At 42.6% G+C, this 14,814-nt stretch overlaps 1 protein-coding gene across 3 annotated transcripts in view; it reads right to left on the bottom strand.

Annotated features, from left to right (window-relative positions):
- ARHGAP6 (Rho GTPase activating protein 6) overlaps positions 1 to 14,814 on the bottom strand; it is a 339,527-nt gene that overhangs the window by 196,084 nt on the left and 128,629 nt on the right. The window lies entirely within an intron of this gene.

The raw sequence follows: 14,814 nt of genomic DNA, 5'->3' as shown, positions 1-14,814 counted from the left end.
GGCAGCTGAAGCAGGGAACAACTCGCAAAAGATCACACACATGGGTCGGTCTTCTGTGGCAGATCCCCTCAATGCCAGGCAAGTACTTAAAGCGCAAGACTCTCATGAATTTAAAACTGAATTTCCACCATCTCCTGTATTGGAAGCCATGATGAAGAGTACTATTAAAATTAAATTCAGCCCAAAGTCTTATGGTTAAAATAAATTTTAAATGGATCCTTTAAAAAAATACATGAGCAAATAACAAGATTGCAATAACGCAGAGAAAATTAATTACCTAGGCAGGCATTACCTTTTCCAGTTCATGACTCAGGCCAGCATATAAATGTCTGCATGAAGCCAGCTCTTCATGCTAATTTTGTTGCTGTAAGAAAATTGTAACCTTCTCTGTAAAAAAATGAGTGCATACCTTGCTATTGATTTTTCAAGAGTCTGACTGGCAGAATGCTGTACTGTAACTGCAGATTTCTGCTAACGCTCTAAAATGTTTTGCTAAATTTTGTTCTTTCAGTGCAGATATAAGAGACTCCTGGCCATGCCGCTGTCGGCCTCAGCTGCACAGAAGTTGCGGCCACATCCGCTTAACTTGTTCCTTTTTACTGAATATAGACATGGCAAGCGTATCGCTTAATAGGTCAAAAATCCCATTCCATACAATGGCAACACCACAGTACAAAGAGTACAAAGAGTAGGAGTAAGAAAAAAATATGCATTTTTGTTAAAACGAGTCCGTGGTTCAAACCATACCCCCCCCTTTCGCTCCCCTGCCAGAAGCTGATGTGTTTATCGGCCGGTGCTGGCACCGGGTCGCAGCGCTGCGGCGCTGACAGGGTTTCTAAAGGAGCCGGCCCTATCTGCCTCCCCGAGACGCCTTCTCAGAACAATTGCCTCTTACCACAGAGTTAATTTAGACTCATGAGCTACCAACTGTAGGTATCTGCTTTTTATATGAGAATTACCAAAGTGCTCCTTGGGGTTTTTTTATCCTAATGGAGCACAACAGGAGAAAGCAAATGTGTCTGATACTCCATATGCACAGCCATACGTGCCCACACGGTGCCAAAAGCCACACGTGCCACCGCAAAAAGGACCCATTACAACGGCAGCTTCTCCTTTAGGGGTCACGAGCTCATTAAACCGAGGAAAAAGAAACACGCGTGCACCGACACAGGCGTTTCTCTCTGCCGGGGGCAGGCAGAGCCCAGCCAGCGTGGGGAGGAGGGAGCTGCCATGGCGGGTGCAGCAGCACCGCCGGGCTGCACCACCCGAAAAGCTGTCGCTCCTCTTTGTCCCTCTTGGTAAATCCCTGGCAGTGGGTGGGATGTCGGCATCACGCTAACACCAGAGGTGTAATCAAGATGAGGACCTTGTTGTGGTGGGCCCCCTCCAAACACGTAGCCGCACAACGTCCCTGCTGCAAGGGGCCTGAAGCGCCATGTCTGACAAGGCACTGAGCATAGCAGAGGTTTTTGGCCAGCGTGCTGAGAGCCGGTCAAGTGTCCTGGCAGCCCCTGGCATGCCACAGGCTGACTTCCCATTGCACAAAGCTAAAACAGTGCAAGAAAAAGGACAGGATAGGGAAAAACGCTTCCTCCGCACTGATGCTTTCCCCTCCCTCGCCAGCCCCGTGCCTATGGCAGCGTGCACGGGGAGCGAGGCTCAGCACAGTGAAAGCTGAGGGCAGGGGGAAAATGCATCCTGTCACCTGCTGCACCAGCCTCACCCCAGACACCGGGCACCCAGCAGACCAGGTGCGCTGGTACAACCGGCACAACGTTCACGGGGTCCTGTGGAGCAGGGAAGGGGTAGGAAGTGGAGGCAACAGGCAGTGTCCCCGTGCAGTCCCCCTGCCCCTACCCCACTCTGCAGGGTGGGCAGGCTGGGCCCAGGCATGGCCGCGGGGGAAGGAGAGATGAGTGGAGAGTAAGACAGAGACTGTGCGTGCTTCACTGTGTACCACACAAAGCTGCACAACGCAGCGTTCGCACCCAAACCAGCGCAGATCTCAGCACATACGTTTATATGATGCAGCGGCTGATGGTGTGGAAGTCCTAGCTTGCACCTCCAAAGCAGCCCAGTCTCATCCCAAAGTGCCAAACCCAAGTAGCATCCGGAGGCGACATGGGCAGCAGCATCTCTGCATCCCATTTCCTCAACAATGTGGACACAGCACTTACCTCCTTATTTAGATGGCTGTGATGTAAAGAGGAGAAAGGGACAATTCAGAGGAGTTAAAGGGAAAGATAATTAGAGCATGTATTTTTTTTCAGTAAAAATTATATATTTGGCACTTTTTTAAAGCTAATTTTAAAGGTGAAATATTTCGTTAGTAAACTAATTAATTCCTTGCATGTATTCTCAGAAAGTGAAACAGAACATGGCCAGTGTTGCCCTAGATTGATTTTATGACTTTGTTATTATTTTTTATTCATACCACTGGCTTAGACTTATGCACATGTGGAACAATCAGTCAACTGGATAAATATCAGCATTTGCAGCTAAAGTGGAAAAAAACCATTTGCTGGATGTTCCAATGTTTCTGCAGCAAATCAATAATAGATTTTTAAATTGCTAAGATGAATGAGGACATTGTCATTTCTTTCCTGCTGCTATGCTTTCAGGCTGTGCCTTTTAAATAAGACCTGGCATGTGCAATTCACATTGCACAGAATAATTTATACTTAAAAGCTACAGATCTGGTTTTCAGAGCAACGTGCCAGCCATCTCCATACAATAAGTTACATTGATTTGACCTGTTCATCTTAATTGCAGCAACTGAAAAGCATCTGCAGCAGTCTGTGATGTGGCTTAAATACCTTCTTCATCATTGCCTCCAGACAACACGGCACTTGTTTGCCCTGACCACTCAGCGTGCTGGGGAAGACCTATGGTACCGCAGGCTCCTGCTCAGGAACCTGTCCCATGCTAGACACCTTCCAGAAACCAGGACAATTCTGGGGCTTGCGATCAAACTCGTATACACTCATCGTCATTTTCTTGGTGTCCATTAATTTTGTCAGTGTCATTTCCCCAAATACAAAGAATTTTGGTCTTTAGCTCAAGTCTATTGACATCTTACTAAATTTTGTGAGAAGCCAGAGAGAGAAGAGGCAGAGTACGAATGAGGGGTTTGATGTGGCAATGTTCTGTAAAAAAGTTATGTATATTTTTATTCAACTAATAGGCTCTTTGCTGGATATATTACTAGATATGTGATTTATTTATTGTTTGCTGCTCTGTTCAAGCAAAATTTTTTAAAGGATTTATTCTGTATAATTAGAAGGGTGAGGGACGGATATTTTTTACTTAAAACAGGGAAGTGGCTTTTTAAATACCTGAGAAAATATTTGCATTTGTAAAACAGGACAAACATGAGAGCATAAATCAACAACAGCACTGCAAGTACATTGTCAAGGACATAGACCTGAAGAAGGCCATTTAGCTTGTGTAACCTAGGCCACACTTGGAGATTTACAATTGCAGAGAAAGATTATATCATTTCCCTCTTAAGCAATGCAAAAAAATAAGTTATTGATTTGTGTTTCTGAAATGTGTAATGAAAACAAGACACCTGCAGGTCCTAGATGCATTCCATAATGACCCCTCTTCGCTGTTTTCACCACGCTGACTCCAACAGTATACCAGCACCTCCTCTCCTCCGGTCCCACCTGCAATACAGCACCGGGATCCTCTCTTTGATAGTGAGCAGGTCGGTGCTTCTCTACTGCCAAGAGATTAATAGCTCTACGGAAGCAGAAGCTGATCCTTTGGAGAGACCTGCAGCTCTGGCATGCTGCTCGAGCCTTCGCCCCGCAGGTTTTATCCACCAGCCGCAACAGGGAGGTGCACAGCTCAGCTGACATCTGCAAATTTATTTTAAATGTAAGCACCAAGCAGGCCTATTATGAAGAGAACACAGGAATTAGTCGTGCCCAAACGTCGCTTCCAGATCTCCAGCGTAAGCTGACTTACCCTGACGGAAACAGGGAAATGAGCTAGGGAGTGGAGAGATGAGTGGGACAAAATCCCTTGGCATAATTGATGGCTGTTTTCGCCTGATCTTCATGTGCTGAAACTGAGCTTGTGACTCATTACATTAAATTACATTTCCAAACTGCCCCAGTAGAGTAGAGAAGAGCAAAAATATAACTCAGAAACTAAAAGCTCTGGTTTTCAAGCAGCAGGTGGACACTGTAAGGGACCAGGAAAGGAAACAACAGCCAAATTCATCCAACCCTACACTTTATTTAGCAAACAGTATATCCCTTACCAAAGGCTTTGAATTTCTGACCTTTAAATAAAAAGATTGGCAAAAGCCATTCAGAATTGTAGAGGCAACGGATTCTTAAATAAAGATTCTTCAGCTCTTCACTTCTATCAGGTATCCATCCATATATACTCAGCTGGACTCTGTCATATTGGTATTAAGAGCATATCCCCAAAAAAATCAGGAGAGAAATAGCAACACTCTTATAATGTCAGGCAATAACAAAAGAGGGAATTTAAAAAGCATATGTAGACAATACATATATGTTCTTATTTTTCAGTTGATTAGTGAATTTGGAGGTTTGTTGTGCTTTCTCATGAGACAGAAAAGGTGTAAATCCATACTCAGCTTTCAAACAAGTGAAGTCAGTGGGCATCCTAAATTCTGCTCAAAAACTCTATCTGGTCTCTGTGGCAACAATTTTACTGTCATGAGCTATTATTGAAACACGGGGTTACTTTTTATGTCAATGCAGTGACAAAAATCAAGTTTGCTCCCACATTTTCTGTGGGACAGACATCGGACATTTTTAATTCTTTTTTGTAGTGTCTTCCAAAACTCAATGGAAAATGTACAGCTCAAATCTTTCATTTCTGGACTGGTTAAGCAATTTTTATTATCTTAAGCAATCTTTAGTATCTTTTTTGTTCTCTCTTAAATTACACAGTTATAATGGGACAAACTTTGAATGAGAAGACAGAAATGACGATTCCTCTGTTCCCAACTCCTTCATGCATAGAAAGAAACCCCAGATACCCACCTACAGAAGAAGGTCCAGACATGATTTCCTTCCCCTCATTGTGTTTTTTCACAGCTAATCGCAAAAACAAGGAGCTTTTAAACCCAATTTTAGTTACAACCATGTCAGCCTGTCCCAGTCACTACATTTACAATCACGCTAATACTATGCCCTTTCGCTAAGTGCTTCCATTGTCACTTTAAAAAATTTCCTTCAAATGTGAAGAGATTAGTCTTCTTTTTTATTATGTCTGTGTATTCTAATTACTTTGTTTTCTTAACTGCTCTTCACAGATGCCATTTTTTTGCTATAGTATAAAGGAAACTAATGCGTATCAATCTATTGCAGTTAAAACCGGATTTACACTTTTTTGTTCTTGCTAGAAGCATTATCAGTCAACTTGGTTACATATAGCCCATTATTTACATGTAAAAATAGCCCCAAGAATTTAGCAGTAATGCAGGCTATATATACATGTGTGAATAGACATCAACCTTCACATCCCTGTCTTCCCATAATCCCTTTGTTTTGATCCTCCATGTGGTTACTATACTAAAGCAATATATGAACAGCTCAAGATATTTGGTGTGCACACAGTCAGGGATATTCCCTGTTGCAAAAATGCTGTAGTCCAAGTGAATGACACAGACTGAAGCAATACAGACATGTTTTCTGCCAGATCCTCATTTTACTCTGAGGTTGGTGGAATGGAACAAATATAATTTAAGATACTCATTCAATAAATATTCATTTCATAAAAGCACTCTTTTGGGAAGGAAGAATCCTTCTGAATGAAAGAAGGGCAACATGTTAACAAAATAAAGCACTGCTTCATTCAGGAAACAGGGTCAACCGCATGCTAGCTTTTTGTCTATGGAGATATTTGTGGCTAAGATACTATGCTAAGCCTTGCACATCTTCAGTATCTTACACTGTAATATCCCAAAGCCTTTCACTAACAAAGATTTGACACACATTGAAGATAGGCAAACATGAATACTTTCATTATAGACTCGTGCACAGGGAAGTTAAATAGGGTTCTTCGCCACAAAGCCATTTGTGGCATAGTTGGAAAGAAAACCCCCAGTCATATTTGGTTTACCACTCTATCCAGTCACCAGTCCACATGTTCCCCTGAGGCCATTACATTTCAGTCCCTAAATTATTATTTCTCACTCTGTGTTCCTGACATTATCTTGATGTTCTTGGCATATGTTAATAACCCCCACAGGGCAGATAAACTGTTCTGTTGGTCTCAAACTAATAAAAGAAAGGTTCTTACCAGGCATAGAGGGGATTCCTCAGAAACCCATTAACAGTTACAGTAATTCACTCAATTTTCCATGGATTTGCATTTGCTACAACATCAGCCTTGCTCATTGCATATTAACAAACGTCACATCTGTTAAATCCCCAGTAAATGGTAATTTTCTCTTGATTACTGTCCAGTTTGACATGCATTACTTCAAAGGTTGTGGGATGCAGCGCAGTCATGTATCTGTTGGGTTCAGGGGATGTGGCCAGCCCTGGGGCAACCTCCACCCTCCCTATTTTTATCACAGAGGCAAAATACTGACCTAAACACATCCTTGTATTTCAGGTACCACTGTTCCCCTTACCAACCCAGTCCGTCTTAGTATGGTATCTTCTCCTCCCATCATAGACTTTGTCTGGTCCCAGAGAAAGCCACCGACGTCCTCAGCTGCTCTTTCTCACTCCTTGCTCCCACATCTGCCTCTGCCACCGAGGCAGCAAAACCAGAAAACCTCCCCAACCTGGACTGCCCTGCTGCTGACAGCAATGATTCATCCAGGACTTCTCAGCAACCACGAGCTAGCAGCATTTCTGAGATGCAACTTGAATGCACGATTATGAAAGAGTTGAATGCTACGGCTTATGCAGTTTTTAAACCTTCATAGCTGTTGTCATCTCAAAGTACGCTGCAAGTCAAAAGGCTGGGTTTATACACGCAAATATATATGTACATATATATACGTATTTAAACAATGACACAAACATTCTTTGAGGAGTATAACTGCACAACCCAAGCCTTCAGCTAACAAAAGGCAATGGATATGAAGTTTGTGTGTGTTTGTACACAGATGACAGTTTTTATATGTTTACAGGGTTTTCTCACAGTGTAATTCTCACCACCTTGCCACGTCATATCAGTGACTTTCCACAGTATCAACAGTCTTGAGAACACTGGGAAAGCAGAAATTATTATTAAAGTATAACAAGATTGTATTGGATAAACATGCATGGATTTATTTTACCAATACTGACATAAACCAAACATCTAGGTTTTAGGGCAGGTCACTACATAGCAAATGAGCGGAGAAGCCTCTGAGCTGTCAGGGTGCCTTTGGACAAAGACATGACAAAACTGATGTTGTTTAAGTTTAGGCTTCCTACTAGCACTGACACTTTAAAGCTGGAGGCTCCTGAGTCAGGGGCCCCTGGAAAGGAGAAGCAAAACCACCCCAGCAACTAGTCAGCCAGCAAAGCCTTGATGACTGACAGCAAAAACGAAGAAAAAGTCCAGAGGAGTAGACAAGGGGGCCCTTGGAATCACAAACAACAAAGATAAATATTTTCTTTCATACACTTGCCAATTTTTGATGAAACAAATGAAAGAGAAGCTGCCCTAGGATCTTGGTTCTGGATGCCAGTATTTTCCACATTTTAGCACTGTTTGCTCTGCCTTAACGTACAATATTGCAATTTATGGAAAAAGATTTAGCAGTGTTTGAGAATAAAAGGAATGCAATTTTTTTTGTTATTTAAAAAAGTTGATTTTGAAGGCAGCAGCCCCAACTCCAACAGGAGTTAATGACAGTTTAAGTAGCAGTATATTTTTAATTGACTCGAACTATAATTAGGCAATTACAAGCAGTCAGGTGAGAGCTGTTTAAAAGCTACTGGCCACAGCTGTTAGCTACCTCACCTCAGGAAATCAGCACCCCCTCAGCTGGGGGATTTAAGCAAACTCATTTTATCACAGCGAAGTGTAAATGCTCACGTCTTCAATTACTCAGCTGAGAAATCAGTAACTTTTGGGAGCAGGGCAGTAACTTCATTACAGCTCCCCATGGATCTGGAAAGGGCATATCTGACTGTGCCCAGCAGTTTAAGCTGTTCTTTCTCCAAAGGTGACTGTCAGAGTTTCTAGTTCATATTACTACTAATATTCCTCTCAGGGCTGCCAAGATAGCATGCGTTTAAAATGCTGTTCTTCTCTGAAAAATGATTTTAATTAAAATGGTATTCAGGGGTCCCATATTCTTTCTTTCTCACTAATTATCATAACACATTTGTTCAGTTTCCAAGCTAATGGGTGCTTTTGCTAACTGCCAGCTCCCAAATTAAACATGGGATCTGAAACGCCAGGCTTTTTTCTTCTCAAGTCATATTTCACTGCCACTCCATCTTCTGGGATTGCATCGTCTCTGCAAGGAGAGCATCCTCCAATGTCTCTTACCATAAAACTCAGAGGTGAGCCCTGCCGAGCGTGTCTGACAGAGCACAGCACACGTCCCGGTTGCTGCGCTAGGTCTGTGGATGCAATGGCAGCAAGAACATACTTTAGAGCTTAAAGTAGGCAAGAAGTAATCACTAAGAAATCATTACCAGTGAGCACAAAACACAGAAAGCAGAGCTGTTAAGTGTAATTTGGACACAGCCACCTTCACAAAGCAAGCAGTGCTTAAAGATGCAGTAAAAACCCACTTCCAGAGCAGCAGTTTTTGTACAGCTTTTCATTGTGTGGCTTTCTTGTTCCATCAGCTCTCCTGCAAGGGTTTCCAAATTCGTGCTGATGATTACATGAACGTGTTAACCTAACAAAAGCAGGATTTCTAACGTGGCACAGTCTTGGAATTCTGAACACATACTGGGTCTTTCATACAAAGTTTTTGCTCAATACACTTGCTTCTTCAGGAGGAGATTCATGTTAGTTACTTCAGCATATACGTACCATATTTGTTTGCTTCAGAAATGCAGGCTAACATGCTAAAGTTATACCAGCCAAGCCTATCAGCCAGATCACAGTGAACTTTCCATGGAAACTCTTATTCAGAAGCTGAGAAGATTTAACTTTGCCCACTAGGAACAGTCAGTGGGCATACAGATTTTTCCAGTCTTTCCAAAAGGCTACCTTGATGTGTGCTTAGCCAACGACCAACACAGAGAATAAAACATTTCAGACCTTGCAAACAGTAGTGCTGTTCTCCCTGCTCAGAGACTATGAACTAGAGGAGCAGCTGCAGAGGTGCACAGAGCATAAGCTGGGGATGGACTGGGTCCCAATGACACCCATGGGCGGTGCTCCCATGCACAGAAATGAAAGACACTGCACAAAGAGAAAGGATGTACAGTAGATTTCTCAAAAGATCAGAGTGTAACCATAGTTGTAAAAGATATTGTGCAAGTTTAAGGTTGACCATTTTGTTGCTGTGTATTGCTCTTCCAAAAAAAAAAAAAAGGTATAGACTAATAAATACAGCTGCAAGCTAGTCCAGAAGCAGCCTCAGCAACTTGTTCCCCCCTGGGAAGTCCAAATAAGGTTCCTGCCATTCCCTCTGTGGGTTCGCAGAGGGAGCTGGCCCCCAAAGGAAAACTGCTGCTCATAGGATCCGATGGATGGAGTGACCGGAGGGTGCAGGGACAGGAGACATGTAGGCAGGAGAGGACAGAATAAGGATGCTGAGGAGAAGGGGGTCACGGGTACCAGCACTTGCACGTTCGCAGAGGACATGACTCTCTTCAACAAAAGTGATGGCTTTATCACTAGCAAATTAAAATAGTTCTTTGCTTTCTAAATGTTTCAGTTAATGTATCAGTCTGACATTTCCATAGCGATAACACAGTCATAATTGCCTCAAAAACACTGTGCACTCAATCCTTAGAAAAAAATTGACTGAAGACACTGATATAGAGCACAGACACACAAGTGCTTCAAATTATAATTAGAAAGATACTGCCTGAGGCGTGACCTGTGCACCCAGTTTCTGGACAGGTGTGACTATTTGTAGAACTTAGAGGTTAACGCATTCACACCAGGTGTGTCAAAACACCCTTTCTAAATCAGTATAGTCCAGTAAAAACTGATCGAGTGGGGACCAGGCATAAGGCAGCGGGTGCATTTCAGGAGGACTCTGGATTGGGCTGCTCTGGAGGAAGAGGTTACCCCTCCCAAGTGGTCCTTCACAGCCCCTCTCCAGGAGGTGGTAGCCCCTTCAGGCCCGCGGGCTCACTTGCTCGGCCAAGGACTTCCCAACTCATGCCCGAATGATTCAAGCTAACTTAATCCCTGGCTTTTGGCTAACCTGGCTCTACAAGCAAAGCTGAGGAAACACAAGGGCAGGTGGATGTGTATAGAGGAACTTTTTTTTTTTTAAATTAAGAATATCTCTCTGTGCCACCAGGAAAACTTCTTTGACTAATCCAGATGATTTTTGGTAAAAGTGGGCTAGGAAATAATCACAGAGACTGCTCTCCCAGCAGAGCTGGTCAGGGGGTGGTATCCTTCTAGCAGGCCTTGTGGGTAGTAACATCTTCAGCCATCCAACTTCAGAGTGCTTAGTTTTAAAACCACACCATTACTTTGGCCTAGATTTTTTCAGTGCAATTCGATGTTGCACCATAAAACATATTTTTACAAATATAAATCAAACACTTGACCAAAGGAAAATAATAAATATTGCAGAATGCTCCAAAGCTGCCGACGGAGAAAGAGAAAGGGGGTTCAATGGATAAGGATGATTTTAAATTACCTCTGTGCTTCCTGGGGACTCACATATTGGGCTGCACTAAGTTACAGCACTCATCACATTTCTCCAGAGCTGCATCCTGAGCTGGACACGCTGCTGCAAACGCTGTGTCCCGAGGGAATGATCGTTCCACCCTGAGCAGCAAAGATTACCTGGGAGCCACTGCATGTCCTGACACCCACAACCACAGCCTGGGCAACACTGCCTGCTCTCCCAAGTCTTGCTCCTCATCCTACTGCAACCAGATACACATTGGCATTACCATCAGCCCAGTTGTAAAAGGAAGAACGCATGACCAGGTGGAGTCTGACACCAGGAATTAGCTCTGCTGGCTTTTGTCTACACAGTGATGAACTCTCTCCTTGGAATAAGCAAGGGAGACTACAAAGAATTTACATTTTCTTTACAGTGTTGTGACAGCACCCAAGATAAGTATATAAAAAGCTATAAGACCAATCTTCTTCCCTATATAAGTCCAATAAATTATTTTGCTGCCTGGAAATACAGATAATTATGAAGTAACTTTCAGGACCTCTCCCCCGAAGCTGTCTTTGAGGTTCACCTGATCAGGCCACAAGAGTAGAACAACCCCCTTGTAATAGCTTTCAGACTTCTAATATTTTCTCAAAACAAACAAACAAAGGTACACATACTACTATAAAATAACATGCAGCTTTACAATCATTGCCGCTTTAAGCATGTTGGTATAAAACGGGTAATTTCCCGATTAATAAAAGCTGTATTAAAATATCATGATGGATTTTGGTGTAGTGCATTTAAGAGCAAGAGGCAGAAATATTTTCAATGTATCTTTTTTTCTTTTTAAAAAATCTTTTTATTCTACCTCATTTAATTCATTACCAGGTTTTAACCTAGGAAAACTCTGTTTTCCCTTTCTCCCCTTTGAGATAAAGTCTCAATCGTGCCCCAAGAGATATCCCTACCAGTCAGACTACAATTTTGGACCTATTAACATAACTAAAATATACAAGCTAGTCTTAAAAAAAATTAAGCAGAATTTGATTGCCTAATCCCACTAAAGTAAGAGACATTACAAACACTCCAGTGATGTTTGTGATGCTATTGCTTGAGCAAGAAACCCTCATGATAAATGCTGTTTAGTTTCAGGTGCCATGGTGGGCAAGGGTACCAAGACTTTGGTACCCCTAGTTTGGGGTAATGGCTTCATTTCCTCTTCTGTAAAACAAGGTAAATAATATCTGCACCTCATTAAGGTACTATTAGGCCAAATATTTTAAAGAATATTTAATCAGTATTGCTAGGTCTTTTAAAATTATGCATACATAATTACAAATAGGGAGCAACTAAGTCACTGAACTTTTACTGTTTAAGTGGCTTTTATGATGATTTTGGCTATCCTTCTCTCAGCCTAACATTATCAAGAAAAGACTGCCCTTCAGTCCATGAGGGTGGGCTGCTGAGGTGAGAAGATATGAAGGCCAGAGTTGAAGACAGAAGACACCCACACAAGGAGACAAAAGACAGTGAGTAAATCAGCAGTGTTACTGACAACTCATGGAGGTCGGGCAGGATGGAGAGCCAAAAGCTCACAATACCTGTCAGTTCCTACAAGATACAAATGTCACATCCAAAACCAGAGAATGGTCACAATCGTTAAGGCCCCAAGAGAGGTGATGAGGACTCACCTGCATCCCTTGACATTTGTAATCCTGGCCGGATCACTTGGGACTTGGTGACTGAATGCCAGACAAACCACTTGGAGACATGGTCTTGGTGGTTTTGTGTATATGGGTACGAGAGAGTGGGTGAAAGTGAGTGAAATTGGTTTTGTTTTAAAATAAAACTACCTCCCCTCCCATAGAGCTCTGCTATGTTAGTGAGGTTTTGTTTCTGAAATGTTGCATCATTTGCTATGCTATGGCCTTGATTTTGCTGAGCATCATCCAGGCACTATTATCATACAGATAGGAAGTAAATGTGTGGCTGTTTTATAAACAAAAGGAAAGGGCTTTTTAGTTTTGTGTATTATGAATAAGCTCTCCAGATGCCATGTTGTGTACAAGGCAACCTAATCCTTTTTTGCAGAAAAATAATCCATTTCATGTCATGTTTCACATGTTGTAACAGCAACTGGAGAAATGCAACAGGGCCCATTAACGTACCGCTACCTGTGCTGCCAGAAGTAAAGCCAGGCTCGTGGGCTCTGAGCAACTCCGGTTGTGTACCCTCATAAACACAACAGCAACTTCTGCAAACATAACAGCAATGAAACAACGGCACTGAATACAGAAAATAGGAAAACACTGAAGTTGCATTTACAGGTTGGAAATGAATGCTGATCAGTCAGGAAGGTGAACAATGAGAAATCTAAGGTGAAATGTATAATCAAAGCTTGAGCTTGACTGTCCTAAGGGTTGCACACCACTGTGCTGACACAAACGCAGCATCATGAGTTTGCATCCTTCATACCGGCTGTCTGCACCAGCATCGCAAGAGGATTGTGCTGTCCCACTCTCAGTCTTAATGCACCTTGACTATATCACTGCTTTTCAATAACACAACTGCACAGAGTGACAGCATCCCTCAGTGCCTTACTGGACGCCTTACTGCAGACAGGCTGGTATTTTGAGGCACACAGAACTGTAATAGGTTAAGTTAAGACCTGTACAGATGGGGAATGGAAGCGAATGTCTGGCACAGGAGAAGAAGAGGAAGGGCTGTGAGAATGGCAGGTGGTGGTGGCATCTTGGCTAGCCCATCACCAAGGTCCCTGAGCATCTTCAGGACACTCACTTCTCAGACAGGGGTCCCAGATCAGGAGACAAAGGACAGTGAGTAGATCCTGGCGGCTCAAGGGAGGAGGAGAACAGAGCATAATCCCTGTCAGAAACCAGCACATGGTGTCACCAAGTTATGAAGAACCCAGGAGACAATCTATCTGTCATGGCAAGGAAACCTGACCAGGCCACCTGGATGCAAACATCTTCATGCCTGAACACTAGACAGACTACTGGGACACATGAACATTGGTGCTCATGAGTATAAGAGGGAGAATAAGTGAAACTGGATTCATTTTAAAATAAACTAGGTCCCTAAGGCACTACATTGAGCTTTGGTACATTGTCAGTACAATGCTGCAGCACTATTTCCTTGAGGTCCCTAAGGCACTGCGTTGAGCTTTGCTACATTGTTGGTACAATGCTGCAGCACTATTTCCTACAGAGATGCTTTGAGGTGAAGTATTGTATAGCATCTTCGTTTCTGTTATTGTTAGACTAGCAATACTTGTATATGCATGCATTTCCTTTGGTTTGGTTTTTTTTATGGGGGGGGGGCTGCAGGGAGGTTGGCTTGAGCTGCAATGTATTACAAAATTAAATATCTGAATTGGGAAGGAAAATTCTGTGCCTAATTACCTAGATTCTATAGTCCACTTCCACAATAAGTCGTTGAGGTAAACAACAAAACAAGAAAAAGGACTGGACGTGCAACACGCATGTCCAGCATTAATATAAACAATAGTTAAAAGAATTGGAAGCAATATTAGATCTAATGCTCTAGGGTTTAACCAAATCTATCACTGAGCATACTGATACAGTACAAATCATTAACCCACACCTGCCTGCTCAGGTGTCTAACACCATCATGGGGGGCTCTCAGTGCTGGCTGCTATTTAAAGTGCGTTGAATACTGGATAGAACAGACCTAATATCTGGTCTAATCCTGTGTTTCTCCTCACAGTAAACCAACTATGGATCCCCAAACCCTTTGTCATCCTTCTTTAAGTTTTTCTCCCCTTCAAGGAGAAACTCTGTATTTATCTTGAACCTACAGCTGTCAGAGCAGGAATGAAGAGTGACAGCTACAAAGAAATTTCAGGCACCTATCTGCACGCAGAATAAACTTCACAGTTTTTGTTGCTTTGTAAAACTGTAACAACAACTTTAGGGCTGTTTCTTATAATGCATGGTCTTTGCTAGTTTCTTATTAAGCATTAATTGATCACTCACATACCAGCAGCACTGAGCGTCACGATGTACTGGGTCCTACACAGT

This window comes from Ciconia boyciana, chromosome 1 (genome assembly GCF_034638445.1).
Source record: "Ciconia boyciana chromosome 1, ASM3463844v1, whole genome shotgun sequence".
Taxonomy (NCBI): Eukaryota; Metazoa; Chordata; class Aves; order Ciconiiformes; family Ciconiidae; genus Ciconia; species Ciconia boyciana.
The sequence above is the reverse complement of the archived record's forward strand: the minus strand, read 5'-3'. Positions and strand labels throughout refer to the sequence as shown.